This window comes from Brassica rapa, chromosome A04 (assembly GCF_000309985.2).
Source record: "Brassica rapa cultivar Chiifu-401-42 chromosome A04, CAAS_Brap_v3.01, whole genome shotgun sequence".
Lineage (NCBI taxonomy): Eukaryota > Viridiplantae > Streptophyta > Magnoliopsida > Brassicales > Brassicaceae > Brassica > Brassica rapa.
In genome coordinates, this window is record NC_024798.2 from 3,659,265 (window position 1) to 3,682,581 (window position 23,317).

The 23,317-nt window shown below is 29.2% G+C and overlaps 3 long non-coding RNA genes across 3 annotated transcripts; 1 reads left to right on the forward strand and 2 right to left on the reverse strand.

The window, feature by feature from the left end:
• Positions 1–3,902: 3,902 nt before the first annotated feature.
• On the reverse strand, positions 3,903–4,678 carry LOC103863248. Its single transcript, XR_631935.3, has 2 exons — positions 4,302–4,678; positions 3,903–4,229 (listed from the first exon to the last, which is right to left on the reverse strand). It is a non-coding gene; the product is annotated as an uncharacterized LOC103863248 (long non-coding RNA).
• Positions 4,679–7,195: 2,517 nt separating this feature from the next.
• LOC117133614 lies at positions 7,196–16,659 on the forward strand. The gene is made up of 2 exons (XR_004457547.1): positions 7,196–7,444; positions 8,150–16,659. It is a non-coding gene; the product is annotated as an uncharacterized LOC117133614 (long non-coding RNA).
• Positions 11,655–22,687, reverse strand: LOC117133613. The gene is made up of 2 exons (XR_004457546.1): positions 18,108–22,687; positions 11,655–18,016 (listed from the first exon to the last, which is right to left on the reverse strand). It is a non-coding gene; the product is annotated as an uncharacterized LOC117133613 (long non-coding RNA).
• Between the last annotated feature and the right edge of the window lie 630 nt (positions 22,688–23,317).

Sequence of the window (23,317 nt, forward strand, 5' to 3'; positions counted from 1 at the left end):
ATGACCTACTTCGATCGACCAAGTCGAGTCTTTCACAGAGAGTGGCTGTAGAACCGAGTATCACGAGCCTACAGAGCCATGTGTGGAAGATAAAGGCCCCGAGTAAGATGAAACATTTTTGTGGCAGGCTATCTCGGGATGCGTGGCGACGGCAGAGAGGCTCATGTATAGACACCTGGGCACCGATAGGAGTTGTCCTAGATGTGCTGGCCCAGTGGAGTCGATTAATCATCTTCTTTTTGAATGCCCACCAGCTCTTCAGGTTTGGGCCTTATCGGACTATCCGTCCATTCCGGGTTACTTCCCGAGTACATCCATATATCAAAACATGAACTTCCTATTTTGGAAGAGAAAAGAGGTGGCTCCTTTGAGACCACAATTCGATACTTTTCCATGGATCTGTTGGTGCATTTGGAAGGCGAGGAACGACAAACTGTTCAATAGAAAAGATGTATTCCCCATTGACACCCTCCAACTTGCGTCTCTTGAGGCAGAATGTTGGAGGAAGGCTAACGAAAATGAGGAAGCAAATGAGGATCAGGACGATCCGTCCACTACAGAGATTGAGACAACGCCCCCTTGGATACCCCGAATCCCTACTTGTCAAATTGATGCATCATGGATCAATAATGGCAGTGTCAGTGGCTTAGGGTGGAGTCTTAAGGATCAGATGGGATTAGAATACTTCGGATTACGGGCGTGTAACAGGAACCTCTCAGCTTTGCACGCTGAGATGGAAGGGCTACTTTGGGCAGCCTCATGTATGAGAGACAAAGGGATCACTGCAGTACGGTTTGAGACGGACTGCATGGACTTAGTGGATATGACTACAAACCCGATGGACTGGCCAGCTTTCGCGACAGAGATCGAGGTGTTCCAGAGGTTACAGGAAGACTTCGAGGATGTGAGACTGTCTCATATTCCTCGAAGCCGAAATGGCCGGGCAGATGGATTAGCAAAAGATGCAAGGACCAGAGGTTTTATCTTCTCCCATATAGATCAGACCCGGACAGATGGAGATGCTTCTCGGAGAATCAACTCGTCTGCTCTCCACTTGATCTAGCTTAAATGGATAGACGACAAAAAAAAAAAACCAGAAAAGTTGACATAACTTGGACATTCTACTCTTACCCTCGTATAAAATGTTCAACCGGAAATTTACGAGAACTTTGACATTCTACTATTGTCATTTTAAACCCATTGTATCAGTTACTTTTATTATTTAAACATACTTTGAATTATGCTATATCACTTTTATATTTCATCTGATAGTAACTGTGTAATCCTTATAGTATAAATAATGAAACTGTAACTAAAATCATATACTAAATATATATTATTTCTGTAAATATTTAAATATCAGTTTAAATATATAAAATATAGTTATAATAGTATATTACCCATATATTAAATAAAATTTTTTTAAGTTTTATTTTATATAATAAAATAAAAATATGAAATAAAATACTTATAGCGGACATAATAAAATTGAATTTTTTATTCTTATCCCCTATATATTATTTGAGAAGCATTACAACTTCTTTTTGTAGCCACATGTCATCACTAGGATGATTCTTAGAATCATTAGAGAAATATGTTGGTCCATCTAATTATATAATAAGTTTTTTTATTAAACTAACAATAAATTCATTATTAATGTACTTCATTATTTCCTTAAATAAAATTTACGGAATTGCCTAATGTGGCTAAAGTATATATGACAATTAATAATTTTGAATAATAAAGATTTGATAAAAATTAGTGTATCTTTTATCATATTTGTTTAATTTTAAACTATTAAATAAATTAAACAACTACAATAACCATATAATAAAAAAAAATAGATTTTTTTGTATATGTTATATTTTGAATTTTGAAAAACGACTATAAATTACTAAAACTGTTTAAAGTCTTACATTCAAATGATTACAAAATTATATAAGTGAAAAGTATAATTTAATTAATTATTAAGATTGATATATATATATATATATATATCGTTTTAAATTAAACTATAAACCATATAAAATACATAAATCTTTTAGTTTCAAAATTTACTTTGAACAATTTTTTGGTAAAAGTTTTGAACGAACATTGACAACTTATATTTTTTTTTAATTATAAATTATTAAAACTATTAATCTCACAATGAAAATTTTGTTATCAGTAATTTAAATTTTTCTCTATAAAAGATACAAATGATCAAAAAAAAAACTATATGAGTAGAAATCATCATTTAATAGACATTAGTATTAAAAATATACTATGTATGTTAGTATCATTTAAATTTAATTACATATCCTATCAAATATTAAAAAAAAATTGGATTAATAAAATTGATTTATATGTTCACACCAATTTAATTATATATTTAATAATTACTGAATTTTAATTATTCAATATATATTTGTTATTTCATAATATGTAAAAATATTTAATACATAAAATAATTTTTATATATAATGTTCATCTCGCGCAAGGCGCGGATCTTAACCTAGTAGTATATAAAGAGCGAGAAACTTCATGTGCAACACTTGTGATATGAATTTGTGTATAGCCATAATTTCAATCCATTAAAAATGAGCCAAAACTACTTGTGGAAAGATCTTTACACAATCAACACCAATATTAGCTTATATTAATAACTAACATGCCAAATTTCAAATTAAAACAACCAACTAAATCTTCTGAAACTTTTTGGTTCCTGTGTGGGTTGGTTTGAATCTGGGTAGATTTGGTTTATAATTCAAATACCTGTGATTTTTGGATAGCGGATCCCGATCGGTTAGATCGGTTAAGATATTTAGGATTCTGAAAAATTTAGAAAAACTCGAAAATCCAAACAAATACTCGAAAATATTCAAATCCAAACAATTTTCAGTTATAGTTTCCTATTTATATAATTTATATATACAAAAATGTATTAAAAATTTTCCACCATAATTTTGTTTACTAGGAAAATATAATATGATGTGCATATACCCTAATTTTAGTTGCGTTTCCATTAACCGAAAAACATTTTATATCAGCACACAATGTTATGTAGGTCAAGTTAAACGATCCGTATACAAACGTAAGTTTGATTAATTTAATAATAACCCAAACACACAATGTTAATTTACGTTTCGGCCGATAATTCCTACGTTACATTTAGCCCAAAGCAGCTACAACAATCTGGAGTTGCAGCATGGCGAGAGGGTTATCGTTCTTCTACGTGGACTCACGACGCAGCTGTTGAAGCACGGGAGGATCAAGACGATTGTGCTAGAGCGAGTGCGATGAGGAAGTTTGTTGATAAGATGATTACGCTCGGGAAAGACGGTTCGTTGCACAAGAGAAGGCAAGTTATCTACGAGAAGCAGATCGTTAACACGTTGTTCGCTGAGGTTCCGGTTAGGTATGGAGAGAGAAATGGAGGGTACATGAGGATCATTACAGCATGACCAATGGGGAGTTCTTAGAGTTAGAGTGAGTTTTTTAGCGTAATATAAGAAACTGTTTTTAACTTTTAACTAAAAACTAAAAATCAGCTCCTAAATAAAATATTTAAGAGATTCTTAGTTTTTTTTAGTTAAAAGTTAAGAGACATTTTATTATATTGTGCTAAGAATTCCATCCTAAGAACCCTCCATTAATCATCATTAATTATGCTCTTAGAACTCTTCCTAGGCGTGGTGATAATGCTCCTATGGCGTATATTGAGCTTGTCTAAGATGATATTGTTAGCCTTTTGTTACACAACTGGTAGACTCTTGTTTTTGTAATCTCGAACCAGTTGTGTGTATATTAAGCTTCAAATTGGTAAATGTGATTTCTTTCTCGTGTGTGATTCAGAATAGAAAGTGAGGATGGAGATAGTTCGTTAAGCTTCTGTGGTTAAGAGTTTGTAGGAGATCATGCTCTAGAATTCAATTCTTGGTTTGTTCTTTACTACTTTGTTACAAATTTCTAAGCATGAACAGAAAGCAGTTCTAAATCTAACATATGTACTTCAAAAAAAAAAAAACAAGATACAAAAATTCAAGTGGAGTGGAAAGAATGAAAGCTAAGGAAGACAATGAAGAATACAATCACATTCTTGACTCTGCACTTTCATGGAAGGGAAGTCAACGCTGATCTTTCAATAATATAGCAACTAAGTGTGTTTCTTGAAGATGTCCCAACAACTTGATTTTCTCTGGGATCTGTCTTTGTTTCCGACACAATCTTTCCACTTATGCCACTTCAGACTGCAACAAACTTATGGATCTGGAGAGTAAGAGGACAAGGGATAATCGATGAAACTTTTGCTGGGAAATTACCTGAGGGAAGATCAATATTACTCACTTGCTTCTCCTTGTATACAAACTACTGTCTTCCCTGTCTCATGTTTGAAACTCACACAATCCTTCATAAGAATATGGACACTACTATATGCGAGGAGATGCTTTGTACAGCTGTAGTCTGGATCCGAATCATTGGTTTTTGGTTTTGGCTTTGTAAGTGGCAAATGCAAAGATCAAGGCACTGATAAAGACAAGGAAGACAACGAAGACAATACCAGAGACTATGCAGCAAACGCACCGTCTTGGTTTACGCTTAACCTTGGTCATGACCAAACAATAATGTTATTTTCTGTGGATGAATTTCTGTATATTTTGCAGAGCTTGAAAACCACATATATAATATATTTTGTGGATGAGTTTCTATATATTTGCCCAAAAAATGAAAACCACATATATATATATATCTATGTGCATTGAATGTATTTTTGTGTCCTAACTACTTCCTTTACAATCTGCCTCCATCCATTAAATATTATACGAGTAATAGTTAAAATCGGTTTTATTTCCTTTTGACTTTTTCTTATATGAAAAAAATTAAATAAAGACTAATTCTTGGGTTCACCCTCTACAGTAGGGATGGACGTTCGGATATCCGGATCAGGTATTTCAGATTTTCGAGTATTTTGGTATAGGGATATAAAACCCGTTCGGGTAGTTTTATACTTCGAGTCGGGTTCAAGTATTTTTAGTTCGAGTTCAGTTATTGTGGACCGGGTTTGGATATTAAGATTTTGAAAGAAAAAAAAATCAAATTCTTCATTATTTAAAATCTTTTGTATTTTAAAAAATACACTTTACTTAATTAATTTTAAATTTTTAATAGTTTAAGTGATTAATATGTTTGGAGATAAGATTTAAATCTAAAAGACACTTATTTGGTTATTGTTTAGAAATTTTAGATACAATTTTTGTTAATGTACGAAACAAGAAGCTTGACATGTTTGTCAATTGAATAGTCCATAATTATATGTATACTATCTGATCTTAAACTATGTGTAGCATCAATATAAATATTTTGAATAAAATGAGAGAAGTAAACTATAAATATAAGGTTATGTATACATATGTTCGGTTATCTTCGGATATCCATTCGGGTTCGGATATTACATGTTCGGGTTCGGATATCCAATCTCTCCTAACTCAATACCCATTCGGGTATTTTGCTACTTTGGTTCGGATTTCGGTTCGGATTTTTTGAATCAGGTTCGGGTGCGGTTTCGGGCATCGGGTAAAGTACTCAGGCCTACCCTATAGACTTCTTATATAACAACCAATAATAAACTGCCACGTCACATCTTATTTATGACAAAAAATAAAAATAAAAAAAATAATACTAATTGTTTAAAAATTTGACATTATAAAACTTTAAACCCTAATTTAAATTCTAAACACTAGACTCTAAATTCTAAAATTAACATTAAACTCTATAGTTCAAACTCTAAACCTAAAACTCTAAATTTTAATTCCTAAGGTTAACGTTAAATCCCAACATTCATGTTAAATCTTAGGGTTGATCCTAAACCATAGGGTTTAGAATTTAAGATCTAGATTTTAAGGTTTATGGTTTTGTTGACAACGTTTAGGGTTTAAGATAACCCTGAAGTTGAGAGTTAATTCTAGGGTTTAGAGTTAACTCTAGGATCTAAAGTTTAGAGTTTGAAGTATAGGTTTTGTGTTAATCCCTAGAGTTTAGGATTTGGTGTTTACAATTTCAATGATATTTTAGAATTTAGAGTTCATGTCAACTTTATTTGATAATTAGTATTATTTTTTATTTTTTTGTCATAAATAAGGTAGGATATATAAGAGGTGAAGATATAGGTTCACCTGGACCCAATAATGACTCTTAAATCTTTATTATTAAAAAAAGTACAAAATTGATTTTCCCTTTAGTTTTACAATTTATGTACACTAGAACGTCTCTGTAATTACTGAATCTATATTTAAGTATGATTTGTCATTTCCTAATTTAATAAATCATTTCCTAAATTGATCATAAATTAAAACAACTATTTAATTACATTTTAATGCCATTAAGAAACTACATAATTCTAACATTTAGCATTATTATCTTTCTATCAATATAAATAATAATAAAATATACCTATATTTAACAGAATCACTTAAATAATATATAAATAAAATATAAATTAATATTTAATGTATTATTTTACATATATTTTCATATAAATAATAGCTCAACGTAAATTGATAAATGTTGAAAAGTATAAAATATATAGCACAACATTTTAAATAGTATATAAAACAATTTTATTATATATTATCATACAATTTTGATCCATAAAAAATACAATGCAGGGCATAGATCATATTCTAAAAATGTAGATAATACAATTGATGGTGTACACGACACAATAAAATTATTTAATATAAACTATAAATTATTGTGTTTAGAAATGTCATATTAAACGATAATTTAATACATATAAATTATAAAATCCCTTATATATTAAAAGAGAAACATTTTAATAAATGCGCTCAAACTATAATATACACGCAGCAGCCTCGCAGCGATTTGAGAATGATCATGTTGACGTGTCATGTGTAGAGAGCTTCTCAACCAAACTATACATAAATATGTTCACACTATGTACTTTACGTTTTGTTTTTAAATATAAAACTCACATGTAACGTTCCAATAAAACTCACACTATTCAAATTTTTTCGATTCAAATCAAAACGGTTAACGAATCGAAAATCCAATAATACATATATTATTTTTATTATTTACGGATAGTATGGGCAAAATATTCATAAATTTTTTATTCGATTCATTATCCGCTTTGATTTGAACCGAGAAATTTGGATATATGTAACCTTACGAAGCAAATCAAATACTAAAATGTACTATTTGTAAAAACGAAGCAAATCACAAATACTAATATTTTTGAAACGGATGTATGTAAAAATGAAGCAAATCGAAATACTAATATTTTTTGAAACGGATATCCGATTCAATCCGTTATATGTATATATATATATATATATATATATATATATATATAAATTTAAAGAATTATATATATGTATAAGTTATATATATATTATAGTTTATATAAATTATACAATATTTTTATGTATTAAATTTATTACATTAGGTAGGGGTGGGCATTTTACCCGAAATCCGAAGTGGCACCCGAACCCGATCCGAAAAACCCGAACCGAAATCCGAACCGAAGTAGCAAAATATCCGAACGGGTATTGAATTAGGAGAGATTGGATATCCGAACCCGAACGGGTAATATCCGAACCCGAATGGATATCCGAAAATAACCGAACATATGATAATTAACCTTATATTTATAGTTTACATCTTTCATTTTATATAAAATATTTATATTGATACTACACATACTTTAAATTCATATGATATACATACAATTACGTAGAAGATGATTTGCTATTCGCTTAAAATGCATGTCAAACTTCTTATTTCAGCAATTAACAAAAAGTTACATCCAAAATTTAAAAACAATAACCAAATTAATGTCTGTTTAGTTTGAAAATGTTATGTCCAAATATATTAACCATGCAATCTATTAAAAATAAAAAATAGTTAAGTGAAAAGTTATATATTTAAATACAAGAAATTTGAGAAATAAAAATTTTCATTTTTTTTTCTTCAAAATCTAAATATCCGAACCCGATCCGAAATAACTGAAACCGAACTTAAAATACCCGAACCCGACCCGAAGTACAGAAATACCCGAACGGGTTCTATACCTCTATACCGAAATACCCGAAAATCCGAAATACCCGATCCGAATCCGAACGGGTACCCGAACGCCCACCCCTAACATTAGGTATTAGAATTTAAAAATTTAAATAATAATTTATTTTTGTAATGAAATTTTATTATTTTCTACTATTTTTAAATTGTGCATTTATTTTTAAATTGTTTATTTTATTTACGGATCAAATCGAATATCCGTGAAAATTCTAAAAATTTTCAGATATCCGAGACACCGAATATTTGGGTGGCTACGAATCGAATAGACACTAATACCTCCAAATATCCGGATATTCGATCCATGTCCACCCATATTTATGGATACAATTTGGTTTTCTTTATATGAAACAAAATTCAGTAATATCTAAGCTTATTTTATTTTTAATTAATTTTATTTACAATTTTTTTTCTTTCATGTGTTATTTTGGATAAAGGTCATTTAATATTGATTAATAATATATTTATACATTTACCAACCACTTTTATATATTTACATACACATACATGTGGACAGTGACGTGAGCACCTATATAACTAAATATTCACCACAACTAAAGTATATAATTCTCTTAGAAGTTGAATTATTCTTTTAATGTTTTTTCACTATCAACCAAATTGTAGTGAAATGATTTGTCTTAATTATTTTCTTTTCTTTTTTCCTTAACTATTATACGTTTAGAAACTATAATATGAAATCATTGGTTCAACATCAGGACTATCTAAAATTTATATAAATTGAAATCAAACAAATAATAATAATTTTTGGTTATTACCAAAAATCCAAAAACATCAACAACATGAACCGAACAAACCAAAATAAATATTGATTTAGAATTATAGCTATATTTTAAGAGATTAAAAACAAAAAAAAAACAACCTAAAGCCAGACCGATATCCAGATTAAACAGATATAATGTCTTCTTATTAAAAAATAACAAAATTAATAATCACATCCCGCGCAAGGCGCTGGTTATTACCTAATATATATTATTACTTATTACCTAGTATATATTATTACTTAAATGAATAGACATCTGTTACGCTTAAGTTGATAGTTGATACGTTGCTGAATTAATTTTATTTTATTTGTTCAAAGCAAATAATAACAAACTAGGTGGTAACATGCGCAATAGACTAAAGAAAATTAAAACTTTTAATTTCTGCCACAATAATTGAGTCAATCAAAATATATTATTTCGCAAGATTAGTGGCATGGATTATTCGCGAGATTTACCCGGGCTACGAAATTAATTTTAGTTGCCAATTTTTAAAGTATGGAAAGTACTATAATTAAGAAATCATCATATATGAAAAAATATTAAATTTGAAAATTAAGCTGATCAAATATAACCAAATTGACGTTTCTGACGTGTTGATTCCTTAATTTTAGAGTCTTGGTGCTTAAGTTAAGGGATTAAATTGTATTTTTAAGTTTGTATTGTCCAATCAGTCAAAAGATAAGATTCAATCGGCGTCATAATCCATGATCAATGCTTCTATCAAATCAATTATATGTTTTCGTTTCAACGGTGAATTTCCATTACCAAATTCAGCCAATATTAATGAGTACATATATAACCGGGATTAGTGTCATATTTAGCTTCAAATTTTCTAATTTGAAATATTTATATGGCAATCATACACTGTCATGAATGAATAAAACAATTATTACTTTTAATCTATATATATTAGAAAGTCAAAAGTCACAAATATTAGATATAATGAACTATGGAACAAAAATTTGCATGTTTTTATAATGTAAGCTTATTTGTTTTTTTTTCACACCAATTATCTCACCTATGATGTCTACATAAAGTTTGAAATCGATATCACTTTACTATAAAGATAAACCGATCACAGTATTTACACACAGAAGTCCAACAATATAAGAGGTACATGTCACCTAGGATCAATATACCTGGTAGAGTGTTTGTATTGGCTAAACCAATCAGCTCCGATTGGTTATGGAACCGGAATGCTTTCTCGGGCAAGGGGGAGACAGGCTCAGTTAGATCAACAAAGACGAATCTATGAGTCAGAAGTTCTTCGCACATCTAGAGACATCAAAACCGGACACGAAAAACATTGCTCCGGCATTGAGTCGTTCACGAAATTGCGGGAGACGGCTAGCACTGATTGTGGCTTGCATCATGGTCACCTGAAACATAGTTAGGAACATCGACTCTACCTAACAGGAAACCAAAACCAATACTAAACAACATGATCAATATTAAACCAAAATCACGATACGGTTGGCAGAGTATAGTAGTTCAGACCAGTAAGACTTAAGTTTTCTAAAAAAAAAAAATTAAAAAGGTAGAGCACGATCAGGTTTACCGAAAAGACTATCAAAACTCATAAACAGTCTAACCCAGAACGATTGATAAGAACAGAAAAAATCACTCACATTAACATCCACGATGAGCAAATCCATCCACATAAGCTCCCCACCACGCTTAACATTCTTAGCTTCCAAGAATCGAAGCAGCCTGGCCTCGACAATGATGAGCACCGCCCGGACTTCAAGTCGGAGAAGAAAACATTTGAGTTAGCCATGAAGAGGGATGAGCAAAAATATATGAATATGAGTGAGATGCGTAGAAGAGAGATGTGGATATCGCGATTCGCAGTAGAGAGATTGTGACATATTTATACACGATTTCGCCGACGAACAGCTCAATGAAAGCTTTCGTAGTGGCCTTACGAAATTAAGAGGAGTTAAGAAAGAACCAATCATAACGCATACCGTTACAGATCTGGATCGTCCCCTCCGCCGATAGATGAGAAACGAAGAACAAGAAGGTGCGCATCACACCGGATTAGGGTTCTCGTGTCTTCTGTGGTCACTGGGCCGCAAAACCAAACCGGGTCAGAAAGCCCAAAAGAAGCCCGCTTTGAGATAATGATCACGAAACGTTGCGTTTCATTTAATGGCTGCGTGGCAGCTCGAGAACGCCTGAATTTATGCGCTGGCAGCTGATGTGGACACCTTGAGAGAGATTGAAAGCCTATTTTATATATAAAGATCTGAGTAAAAATGGGTGGTTTGTTTTATTAAAGTTACATATATCAACATTTGTCAGGAAAGTTACATATTTTCATCTGTTTTCTTGAAATAAATAAAATGATCTGTTTTTTTGGTTAACCTAATGGATTTTATAGAAATCTCAACTTTGATACTTAAAGTTAATAGAGTTTGAATGAACACTAGGATAGACGGTTCTGTAAAAGACGAAATAAATGTGGTCAATGCCAGAATACAGTATAGGTTGTAGTTTAAGTACTCGAGTAAACGTGTTTAATTTTTTTTAATGTCTTTTTTTTTTCCAACGAGGGCTTTAATTGAGTTCTTACAACTGAATTTGGACGAATAGCGATCATAAAAATAATTAGGTGAGCTTAGAAGTAGAAATCATATCACACATGGCTTTGTAAATAGTTTGTATGAATTCTGTCGCTTTTGCTAGTTTCGTGTGGTTGTTTACATATGTCTAATTGACCGTCTTTGTATGGGCCCATTACTTCCTTCATTGGAGACGACTTTTGGGTCTGGTTTAGGGTTTTGGTTATGCTTCTCCATTTGTTGTACTGGTTTTAAGATGATACACTTTTGCGGCTACATAACTTTTCACTATAAAGATGATACACTTTAGAAAGTTAAAATTTCAAATATTTCTTTAAAAGTAAAATGGAACCTTTTTTTTTGACATCGAAACAGAAAACTAAAACTTAGTTTGCATCCATTTGGCTAGCAACATGGGCTAACCATGTTGGAGCACAAACTAGTTCACATACGGTATCCGGAGCTCGCGTGATCGGACTCCCTTCGCTAGGCCATCCGCGCGGATGTTTATAGACCTTGATATGTAGGATATAGAGAATGCGCTGAAATTGCTTGCAAGAGCGTTAATTTCATCCAGTTCAGTTGCCATAGCCGGCCATTCCTCTTCAACATTCTTGACAAGCTTGACGAGCTGTTGACAGTCAGTTTCAAAGTGCATTATCTTAGGTTCTTTCTTCAGTGCTTCCTGCATTGCCCAAATTAATCTTTCCGCCTCCGCGTGTAGAGGAGATTCAGTTATACTCCCATTCTTAGCCCCGTATAGGATCGTTACGTTTTCGTCCATCATCACAAAACCTAAGCCTATATCTTCTTGAGCACTTACCCACAAATCATCGACTTGGCATCTCCATTTCACTCTGCTCATTATCCATACTAGCTTCCTCCAGCACAGGGACTAACTGAGCGAGTTTCCAACTTTCAGCCTCGCTCTTGGCGAGTTGGAGTGTATCCATTGGCGTTATGTCTCTGTTGTTAAACACCTTTTCGTTGCGTGCTTTTCATATGTACCAAAATATCCACGGGAATGCATACATCATCTCGGCGCTTGCCCCTTTCTCCTTAGCCTTCCATAGTAGATAATATATGTTTTCAAATAGAGATGACCGCGGGAATAACCCCGGAGGTGCTGGGATTTGTGATAACGCCCAGCATTGCAGAGCAGACGGGCACTCGAACAGCGTGTGGTTTATAGTTTCAGATTTCGCACCGTAGCGGACACATATACTATCTCTCGCACAATGTCGATCCCGTAAACTCTGCGCCGTTGCCACAAATCCGGATATAGCTTGCCAAATAAAGTGCTTTAGTTTCCTTGGGGCTTTGATTTTCCATGATGCCTTCTTTAACTCAGTAGTGCTAGGTTCAGAGATCGTCGGCTGGTTAGCTGCCGCACGCAGGTTATGAGCTACGGAGTAGCCTGACTTCACCGTATATAGTCCAGATTTTGTATAATCCCAGCTGTAACAATCTCGTCTTCCAGTTCTGCTCAAACGAATTTATTCAATATGGGGTATGTCTTCCACTGCCACGGATTCTCCCAGCAAATTTGAGTTCCATGTGATCGTTTCCATGTTGATGAGGTGATGGACTCTCAGGTGGTCATCTCTGTTTACGCCAAGACCTAGTGGTGGTCGTAAGGGGTTAGTTGGCATATATTCTGCATTTATTTTGATAAGAAACTAAAAATGACATTTTCCATTTTCTTTATTTCCTCATTCTTCTCCCTCCATACGGTTCTCCATTTATATGTAGCCTCTTCTTCTTCTTCTCATATCCCATTTTTGTATCTTCATAGGTTTGTATTACTTTATCACCAATGTTCTTGGGTATAATTTCATTTTGTATATTCTCGTCTTCTAATCTGGTCGACATCGTCTCTTTATCTAACCAACATCTAGAGTTGTAGAAGTTTCATCATATGTTTTCTTATCTTGATTATTATTACATCTATTGAACGAACACCTAAACAAGTTCCATAGCGTTTTGCTTTTACCTTGAATCAGAAGATCAAAAGTATATAATTTTATACAGTACAATGATCTATTATATTGTTTGGTGTGTCTCATTAGGGATGGATCTTCTACATACCAGTTCTATATCCCATAGACATAAAAGCAAGTTCTTGATGCATGTTTGAAATGCTTAACCTACTTAGTGTAGACCCGGAAATGTTAGACCAGTTTACCGAAATACCAAGCAGTGAAATATCAAACCGTTAATTTGTTCTTGAGGGACCTTCGGATTCGATACGGTTTCGGCTTCAATTCCCGTTGGCCACTAGAAAATTAACATTTCGGCATCGCCAGAGATATAGGCGACCGACACGTGGGCTGATAACGTAGGTTGCAAACATGTAACTAGTATAGACTCATGTTAAGGTGGAACCAGGATATCCCTATATTATCCAAAAAAATATCAAACCGTTAATTTGTTCATGAACACCGACTCAATGTCAATCTTTCGACAATAAATTGGGATGCATCAAAATGTCAGAATAGAGTAAATAAACACATACATCCAAAAAATTTATTACTTTCACCAATTCTGAAATTCACATTCTTTGATGCTGATATGATAGAATTTTTCTATCTGGCTATTGCAACGATTTACGTAGGTAGACATGAAACCAAGAAATTGTATCATATATCAAATATATATTTATCTTAATATTAAAAAATAATAATAATACTATATTTGTATATAAATTTCTTATCGCTTTTGAAAAGCTGTCGTAGTTTACAAAACTTTAAATATAAGTATATGCTAGATTTTTATCCACGTTTTCAAAACGTGGATTTCTTTTTTTGCAAGTCTCATATCAATATGTCAAATATTTGTAAGTTCATGTATATATATATTGAACTTTCATGTTTCATGTAAATACAATAAATTTAATCAGCAAACTATTATGTTATTTTATTCATAACAATATAGACGTGAATACTTATCATATATTTTTATGTTTAAACTTACAAATATTTATCGTGTCTATACTATTAAGAGATAATCATTCTGAAAAATCTACTTAAACAAAGTTGTTGCACCATTTCATTAACTAATAATATTTTGATTTTATTTTAAATTTCGACTAACAATAAGTTACTTTATACTTCTCTAACAATCATTAGTCAATAGTTATATTTATTAGGGCACTTTTTTAAACGGTTACTAAAATCCCTTCAAAGTGCCGGAACTTATATTTCATCCTTTTTCATTTGCTAAACGGTCACGTAAAATATTAAGATTGCTAACAAATATTCTATCTACGAGAACAAGGTATCATACACTATCTTTAAAAATATTAAACAAACCCATACACTCATATATTAGTAAGCTGATATGTTCAAAATTCCAAATCAATACTATTAAAACAGAAGGCCCTTTTTTGAGGTGCCCTCCTGTTTCAACAATATTTACAAGATACTGCCACTGGAATATTTTTAAGCTATGATTTTAATTAAATTCTGTATTTTTTGAATTCCTTTTTATTTTAACAGCAAAAATCCTTTTATTTAAAAAACAACACCTACGTTTAATTAATTATGTCTTCATATCAAAACATAATGTATCATCCTATCAAAACATAGTGTATTCATTACGATCAACAACTACGTTTAAAACAAACTTCAATTGCTACAACCAATGTTTTTAAACCCGACACGGACACTGAACCGGACTGCTTACCGGTTTGCTGGGTCACTGGGTCGATCGCGGGTGAACCGCGGGTTAATAAATTAACTAATTTTATTATATAATAATATCTCAGGTATGTAAATAAAATTATAAAAACTAAAGTTTATTATTTTCTAAATTTTTTAAAACATAAAATAATAGTTTGGATATGTATATATTTTATGTTTAAAATTTAGAAAATACTTAACTTTAGTTTTTATATTTTTATTTTCATTTGACATACAAAATATCAAAAAAATAGTTTAGACTATTTAAAATTTTCTCGAATAAGATAAGAGCTATGACATCTAAAATAAATCAAAACATAAAATTTATAAATATTTAAATATTTAAATGTATAATGTGAATAATAAATTAAACTACAAATACAAAATAAACCAAAAGTAAAAAAATCATTGTAATAAATTATCAATAATAGAAATAAACTAACACCAAATAACATCAACTACTTTTGGTTCTCTCTACCATCGTTCACTTTATTTTCTTCAGGTGACATAGTGAAATCTTCATCAAAATCTAAAAATCACAAATATAAAATTGAAAAAAGAAAACATAACTTTTTTTTTGTCAATACCTAACATCTTAATTGAAAACTTAGAATATAAAACAAAATTAAAAACTATAAAAAGGAAATAAAAGTTATTTATTGGTTCGACCGATGGTTCAACCGGTACCGGATTCCGTGTTTTACCGGGTTTTTGCGGTTTTTTGCGGGTTTCTAAATATTAGGTTTTTCACAAAATCCAAACCGGATTTTTTTGGGTTACCGGATTTACCGGTTCAACCGCGGGTCCGGGTCGGGTTTCAAAACACTGGCTACAACACACTTATTTTTATTTCTTAAACAGTCTATGTACCAAATCTATCGACACCGAAGTGAATTCTGCAAGCTGCCAAATAAAAACAATACATTCTGTTAATATCAGTGTATCATCGACCATTTATCACGTCCAATCAATGTTTTGGTTACAAACAATTGCACAAAAAACATAAATGTTGCATTATTCAAAATCTATAAAAAATGGTCGTATTATATATTTTTAAGCTAGCATTTTTATATGTATAGTATGAGATACAAACAAACCCATAAACCCCAAATACTTTTTTATATTTTAATTTATTAAAATAAGCAATGTCATGATACCAATCTTTTTTCAAATCAATCACCATAATATCTATACCATTAAATAAAAACGTAAATTTAAGCAAATAAACTAATCAAAACAATAAAATTTTATATAATAAATACACATAATTAGAATCCTAAACCGTAAACCACTCTGCAATATAGTCGACCATACTATTGGATTTATAAAGCTTTTTCAAATCAATAACCAAAAATACAAACCACTAAATCAAAAGCTAAAAATTTAGCAAATAAACTAGATTTTCGAAAGTTCCATACATAACCATATCCACTATACTAGATCATAAATACCAATCTTTTTTCAAATCAATAACCATAAATATCTATACCATTAAATAAAAAAGCTAAAATTTAAGCAAATAAACTAAATTTTCGGAAGTTGCTTCATGTTTTCTTACTTGCAAAAAAAAAAACGTTATCTAATTATACGCGATTCTTACTTGCAAAAAAAAAACTCACACGCAAAATATTCCAATTTCAAACTTAAAATATAAAACCACCAATCTGAAATATAGTTAAACTCTAATAAAATATATTCTGTTTCAAAAATATTTTGATAATCAATAACGAAGTATATGCCAAGTAATATTCTTTATTCATCAAATACCAATTATTAACAATCCCTTAAACCTCCTACCGAAATATCCGCCATCCTAACAAATTTACTGTCAAATAACGATATTTACTTAGCTTATTAACATAATATACCTTATTATCATTCAACTGAAATAGCATCCCTAAAAATAATCAGAATATTCTTTCAAAACCTATCTATTGTAGGCTATATATAACTACCGTTGTCAAACAATCATCGCCACACACAAATTTTCTTTTTTCTTTTCGAAACCGCAAAGAAACGCAAAGAACAAAGAAAATTCCGTTCCTTTCAAAACTGAAACCTAACAGAACTGATTGGTACATCCAATTGAAAGTAATCCACACCTGGGAGCAAATAAACTAGAAATTTGGTGAAACGTTTTCGTTGACAAGAAGGTAAACTGAAAAATGCATAGTCTACTCAATTATATTGTTTCAGTTACATCTTGATTTTTTTTTTCTGTGTATAGGTATGGATTTGGTTGGACTTGGTTGGACTTAGCCTCATAACTTTCATCATCAATCATACAACGTGTAGACTTTGACTGTAAAATTACAAAAAAACATTAGTTAAATTTGGATTTTACAAATATTAAATATATTATAGTTATTGTTTTTTTTTGAAACACTATTATAGTTATTGTAAGCGTTGAAATTTTTATGCCATTGTATGAAAACTTATCTTTTCTCAGGTTTGTTGTTTTGTGATATTGGTTAGAGTCACATGAATAAAGCTTTGCCTATACAAATGTCACTGCACAGCCTGCACATGAGTAAATATATTAAATTTTCAAACCAAAATGAGTAAGATCAAACAAAGATCATATACCACCATTTCAATATGAACGGAAATATATTATAACAATTTGTTTGGAAAGATGTGAGAAAAGTGCATGAAACAAATTCCAAAAATAGTTAAAAAAACTTTAGATATTTATTTTTTAGTGTTTAACTACACTCGATTAACCAACTATATAACGAATAAGAGAAATATTTGAAAGTCTATTGACCTGAAGTGATTGATGTTTCTTGATCCTTTAACTCCGGTTCTTCGTTTTTTCTTGAGGGATACTTTTTCAGATCTTCTTCAGACATATACGAGACAAACAGAATTAACCGACTAATCAGATCATTCATTGGATTCGACATGCAAACCTTATCTGGAAAAAAAATGATTTTTAGATCATAAGTAATGGTTTCGATGAGCCTATGATACATTAATCAAAGAAAAATAAGTTATTGGAGATATACCTTCAACCATCTGTGTTGATGGATCATGTTTCATCATGTTATCAAAGCATTTTGAGAGAGGGACGAACTCATTTTTCTGAGGAAGCTTTTTCTGGAAAGGCAAAAAGACAGGTTGTTGTTCTGTCGGTTGGTAGTGATGAACCATGGGCCTGAGTGATATTGAAAAATATCAACATAAGTTATAAACCCAACTTACACTAACATTTTATTATCCTCATTTTGAGTTTCAGTTTGTAAAACCCAGTTGTATTCGATTAATTTTTAAACATAAAAATGGAACTTCTTTGTTTTGTATTAATCAGGCCCAAGGAGTTTTTAAACAATTTTAAAATAATTATCAGAATGGTCAATATATCTAGAATGTTTTTCCCTTATAATAAATTTAATTAAGAGCATTTTCAAATTGCAAAAGTATTGTTTTAAAATAAATACAATCATCTTTTGTTTATTAAAATTATACGTAATAAAGTGTAAGTTTTGTATAATTATCAACAATTATTTTAAATTGCATTTCATTTTCTTCCAACAGAAAAATACAAGTAGCAAAATTTTAACTTAGTTAGATTTTATTATAGACAAATTAATATTTCATTTATACATTTATCCTTAACAATTATTAAAAATCAGTTATTTATCAAATGCAAGACATATTTTAGAAACAAATTTAAACCTCGACATATAAATAGAGAACTTAGGGGTACTCTTTTTTTCCCCATATAGATCCGATCCAGCCGGACAGAGCATCTCTTTGAAACGACTCAGACCCGCCTACCACTTGATCTTAGAAGATGGATGTCGCCAAAAAAAAATAGAGAACTGAATCGGTATACAAATATCCAAAACTAACCAAACCGAATTCAAGCCCAAATTCATAAATAATCAAAAAAAAATTATCACTCGAACCGAACAACTATAAACCGAAATCAAACTGAAAACTCAAAAGATAAAAATAGAAGCGAACCTAAAATTAATACACCAAGTATAAATATATAACTCAAAACAAACAAGCGGGTAAATAAATGGAAAAGCAAAAAATAATTTACGAAAATAATCCCGCGCTTTGAAAGCGCGGGTCAAAATCTAGTCTATACTATTAAAAGAGAACCATTTTCAAAAATCTACTTAAACAAAATTGTTGGACTATTTCATTAACTAAAATACTTTGACTAGATTAAGACCCACGCCTTGCGCATGATGAACATTGTATATATAAATTATTTTACATATTATATGATTTTATATATTATAAAATAATATATAGATATTATAAAATAATATATATATATATATATATATTTGATAATGAAAAAGTCAATAACTATTACGTATATAATTATACTGATGTGAATACGTAAATAAATTTTATTAATCCAAACAATCACTTTTTCTATTTTCTATTGATATAATTAAATTTAAATATATATACATAGATACATAATATATTTTTAGTATTGATATATGTTAAATGATGCGTTCTACTCATTTGTATCTTTTTAACAGAATGACTAAATCGCTGATACCAAAATTTTCATTGTACATTGTTTTTAAAGTTCTAGTAATTTATAACTTTTATAAACATTCAGTGCAAATTTTAAAATTTAAATATTAAGTTGTCAGTATTTGTTCAAAGATTTTATCAAAAAATTGTTCAAAAAAATTCTAAAATAAAAATATTTATGTATTTTCTATGGTATATAGTTTAATTTAAAAGATATTAATATATATGAGATTTCCTACTTACATGATTTTGTAATAATTTGTATTTTGTCATAAACAAAAATCATGGATCATAAATTTTTTAATGTGAGACTTTTTAAAAAGTTCAAAATATAACATATACGGAAAAATCTAAAATTTTATTATATGGTTAATGTGATTGTTTAATTTATTTTAATAACTCAAAGTTAAACAATGATAGAGAATACATTAATTTGTATCAAATCTTTATTATTCAAAATAATTAATTGTCATATATGTTTTAGCCACATTAAGTTATTCCGTAATTTTAATTTAAGGAAATAATTGAGAACATTAATAAATAATTTATTGTTAGTTTAATAAAATGCTTATTATATATTTAGATGGACCAACCTATTTTTCTAGAATTCTAAGAATAATTATGGTGATGACATGTTGCTATCTCAAATGTTGTAATCCTTTTCTTTTAATATATAGAGGATATTTTCTATGGTATATAGTTTAATTGAGAAGATATTAATATATATGAGACTTCCTACTTACATGATTTTGTATTTTGTCATTAAAAAAATTAAATCATGGATCATAAAAATTTCAATGTGAGACTTTTTTAAAGTTCAAAATATAACATATACGGAAAATCTAATTTTTTATTATATGGTTAATGTGATTGTTTAATTTATTTTAATAACTCAAAGTTAAAGAAAATGATAGAGAATACACTAATTTGTATCAAATTTTTATTATTCAAAATCAATAATTGTATAATTTAGTCACATTAGGTAATTTCGTAATTTTTATTTAAAGAAATAATTGAGAACATTAATAATTAATTTATGGTTAGTTTAATAAAATGCTTATTATATATTTAGATGAACCAACTTATTTCTCTAGAAATATAAGAATAAGTATGGTGATGACAAGTTGATACCTCAAATGTAATCCTTTTCTTTTAATATATAGGGGATATTTTCTATGGTATATAGCTTAATTTAGAAGATATTAATATATATGAGACTTCCTATTTACATAATTTTGTAATAATTTGTATTTTATCATTAAAAAAATCATGGATCATAAAAATTTCAATGCGAGACTTTTTAAAAAGTTCAAAATATAACATATACGAAAAAAATCTAAAATTTTATTATATCGTTAATGTGATTGTTTAATTTATTTTAATAACTTAAAGTTAAACAAAAATGTTAGAGAATACGCTAATTTGTATCATATTTTTTTTGTAACACATAATTTGTATCATTTTTTATTATTCATATTACACAATTTCGTAATTTTTATTTAATGAAAGAATTGAAAATATTAATAATTAATTTATCGTAGTGATAACATGTGGTTACTACAAATGTTGTAATGCTTCTCTTTTAATATATAGGAGATGTTACCTTATATTTATTTAACAATCATTTAGTCAATACTTTAATTTATTACGCCACATTTTTTAAACGGTTACGTAAAATCCATTCAAAGTGTTGGAACTTATATTTGACCCTTTTTCATTTGCTAAACGGTTATGTAAAGTATTAAGATTGCTAAAAATATTCCATCTACGAGAACAAGGTATCATATATACACTATCTTTAAAAATATTAAACAAAACCATACACTCATATGTTAATATGCTGATATGTTCAAAATTCCAAAAAGTCAATATTTTGGTCTATGTAAATACTATGATATTTTAACCAATCTTGCAATTAAAAACACGATTATTTATACTACCAATTAAATATAATATAAAAGTACACTATGTTATTAACTGGTGAAGATAAATTATGATATGTATAGCTTTAATTAGAAAATAACCTTATCACCAATACTGCAATTGAAAAATTATACTAGAATAAATTTATTAATAATATCATATATATTATCATTCCAAATTAGTGTGTACAAAAAATGTGTTACCCACAAGTTATACCAAATTTGATCACTTATAGATCCGCTAACCAACTTAATATTTCACAAAATAACTAACTTAAAATTTTGAGCATTCAAAAATATCTTAAAATTATCATAAAAATCTAAAATAAATAAAAATATAAACTTATAATAGGTGATTAATAAAGAAACTAATAGTGTCATATCAATTGATTTTGTTTTTTTTTCTTCCTATCACTATTTTTTTCATTTTCTACGAATGACATAATGAAAAACTCATCGAAGTATAATGAATTATAGTCTACTCAATTTTATGTAATATTAAAAATTATTTGAGTAATTTAATCAAATGTTTTAATTTTTTTTTATGTTTTATATCGTATCAACAGCATCGGTCGCGGATTAGTAGCGGGTTTTTGATTTTTACCGTATTTTACCATATTTTGTTTCATTAAATTCAAACTAGACTATATACGGGTCACTAGATCTATTGGTTTGACCATAAGTCTAGATCGGATATGAAAACACTGTTTAAAACTCAAACATTATAATAGAACAACTTTTAAAATATTTATTTCTAATAAAACGTTACAAATTCATTCAAATTTTATCAAACTGTCAAAAAATATATGTGCTTTCCAAGCGCCGGTCAAAATCTAGTTTTACATTACAAAAGATGACATGTTAAATAATAAGATTGAAAGAAATGAGAAATACCAAAGAAAAGACGAAAAATAGCAACTTTGGCTCTGGTTTATTTGGTGTTTACATCATCTAATATATTAAAACAGAAGTCATGACTTCTTTTGATGTGTGATTTTTTTAGTTTGGACTATTTCTAGAAAATATCATATTTTACATAAGTTCATTATTATATCTTTTAATATCTTTATCATTTTATTTGAAATACAAATGAATATATTTAAAATGTTTTAACAAATATTTTTAAAATCTTCTTAGAATCTTTTTAAATTTACTTTCGAAAAATAGTTAGTTTTAATTTAAACTAGATCTTGACCCGCGCAACTGCGCGGGTTTTTGTTTTCATTTATTTTTATATAAACATTTTGTTTTCAATTCTAAACTGGTAGATATTATAATATATGTATATTAATTTTTAAAACACAATAAGTTTACGGTATATTTTTTCATTGAATAGATTATTTCAAACTTTCACATGTATTTGTATCTTCTTTTATATATATATTTTGGATTATTATTTAATTATTAAAATCATAACTATATATATAAAGATTAGTAAAATATTGTTTTGTTGTCATATTCAAAGATATAGTAACATTTACAAATTTAGAAAGTTTTTTAAAAAATAAAATTTTTGCTTCATAGATTTATATTATCGAGTAAATAATTAAACATTTAGTTTTTGTTTAATTTTTAAAATAAATTATATAGTTTAAAAAAAAATCATTGGTTTAAGGCAGTAAAGATTAATCATTGTGAGATAATATGATTTTTTTTTATTTTTAAAAAATCTTTATAATTTTAAAAGTTAACATCGATAAATATTTAAATAATTAACATATGAAGATATAGTATTATAACATTAAATTATATCTATTTAATTTATACTGTTTTAAATCCAATAGATCATC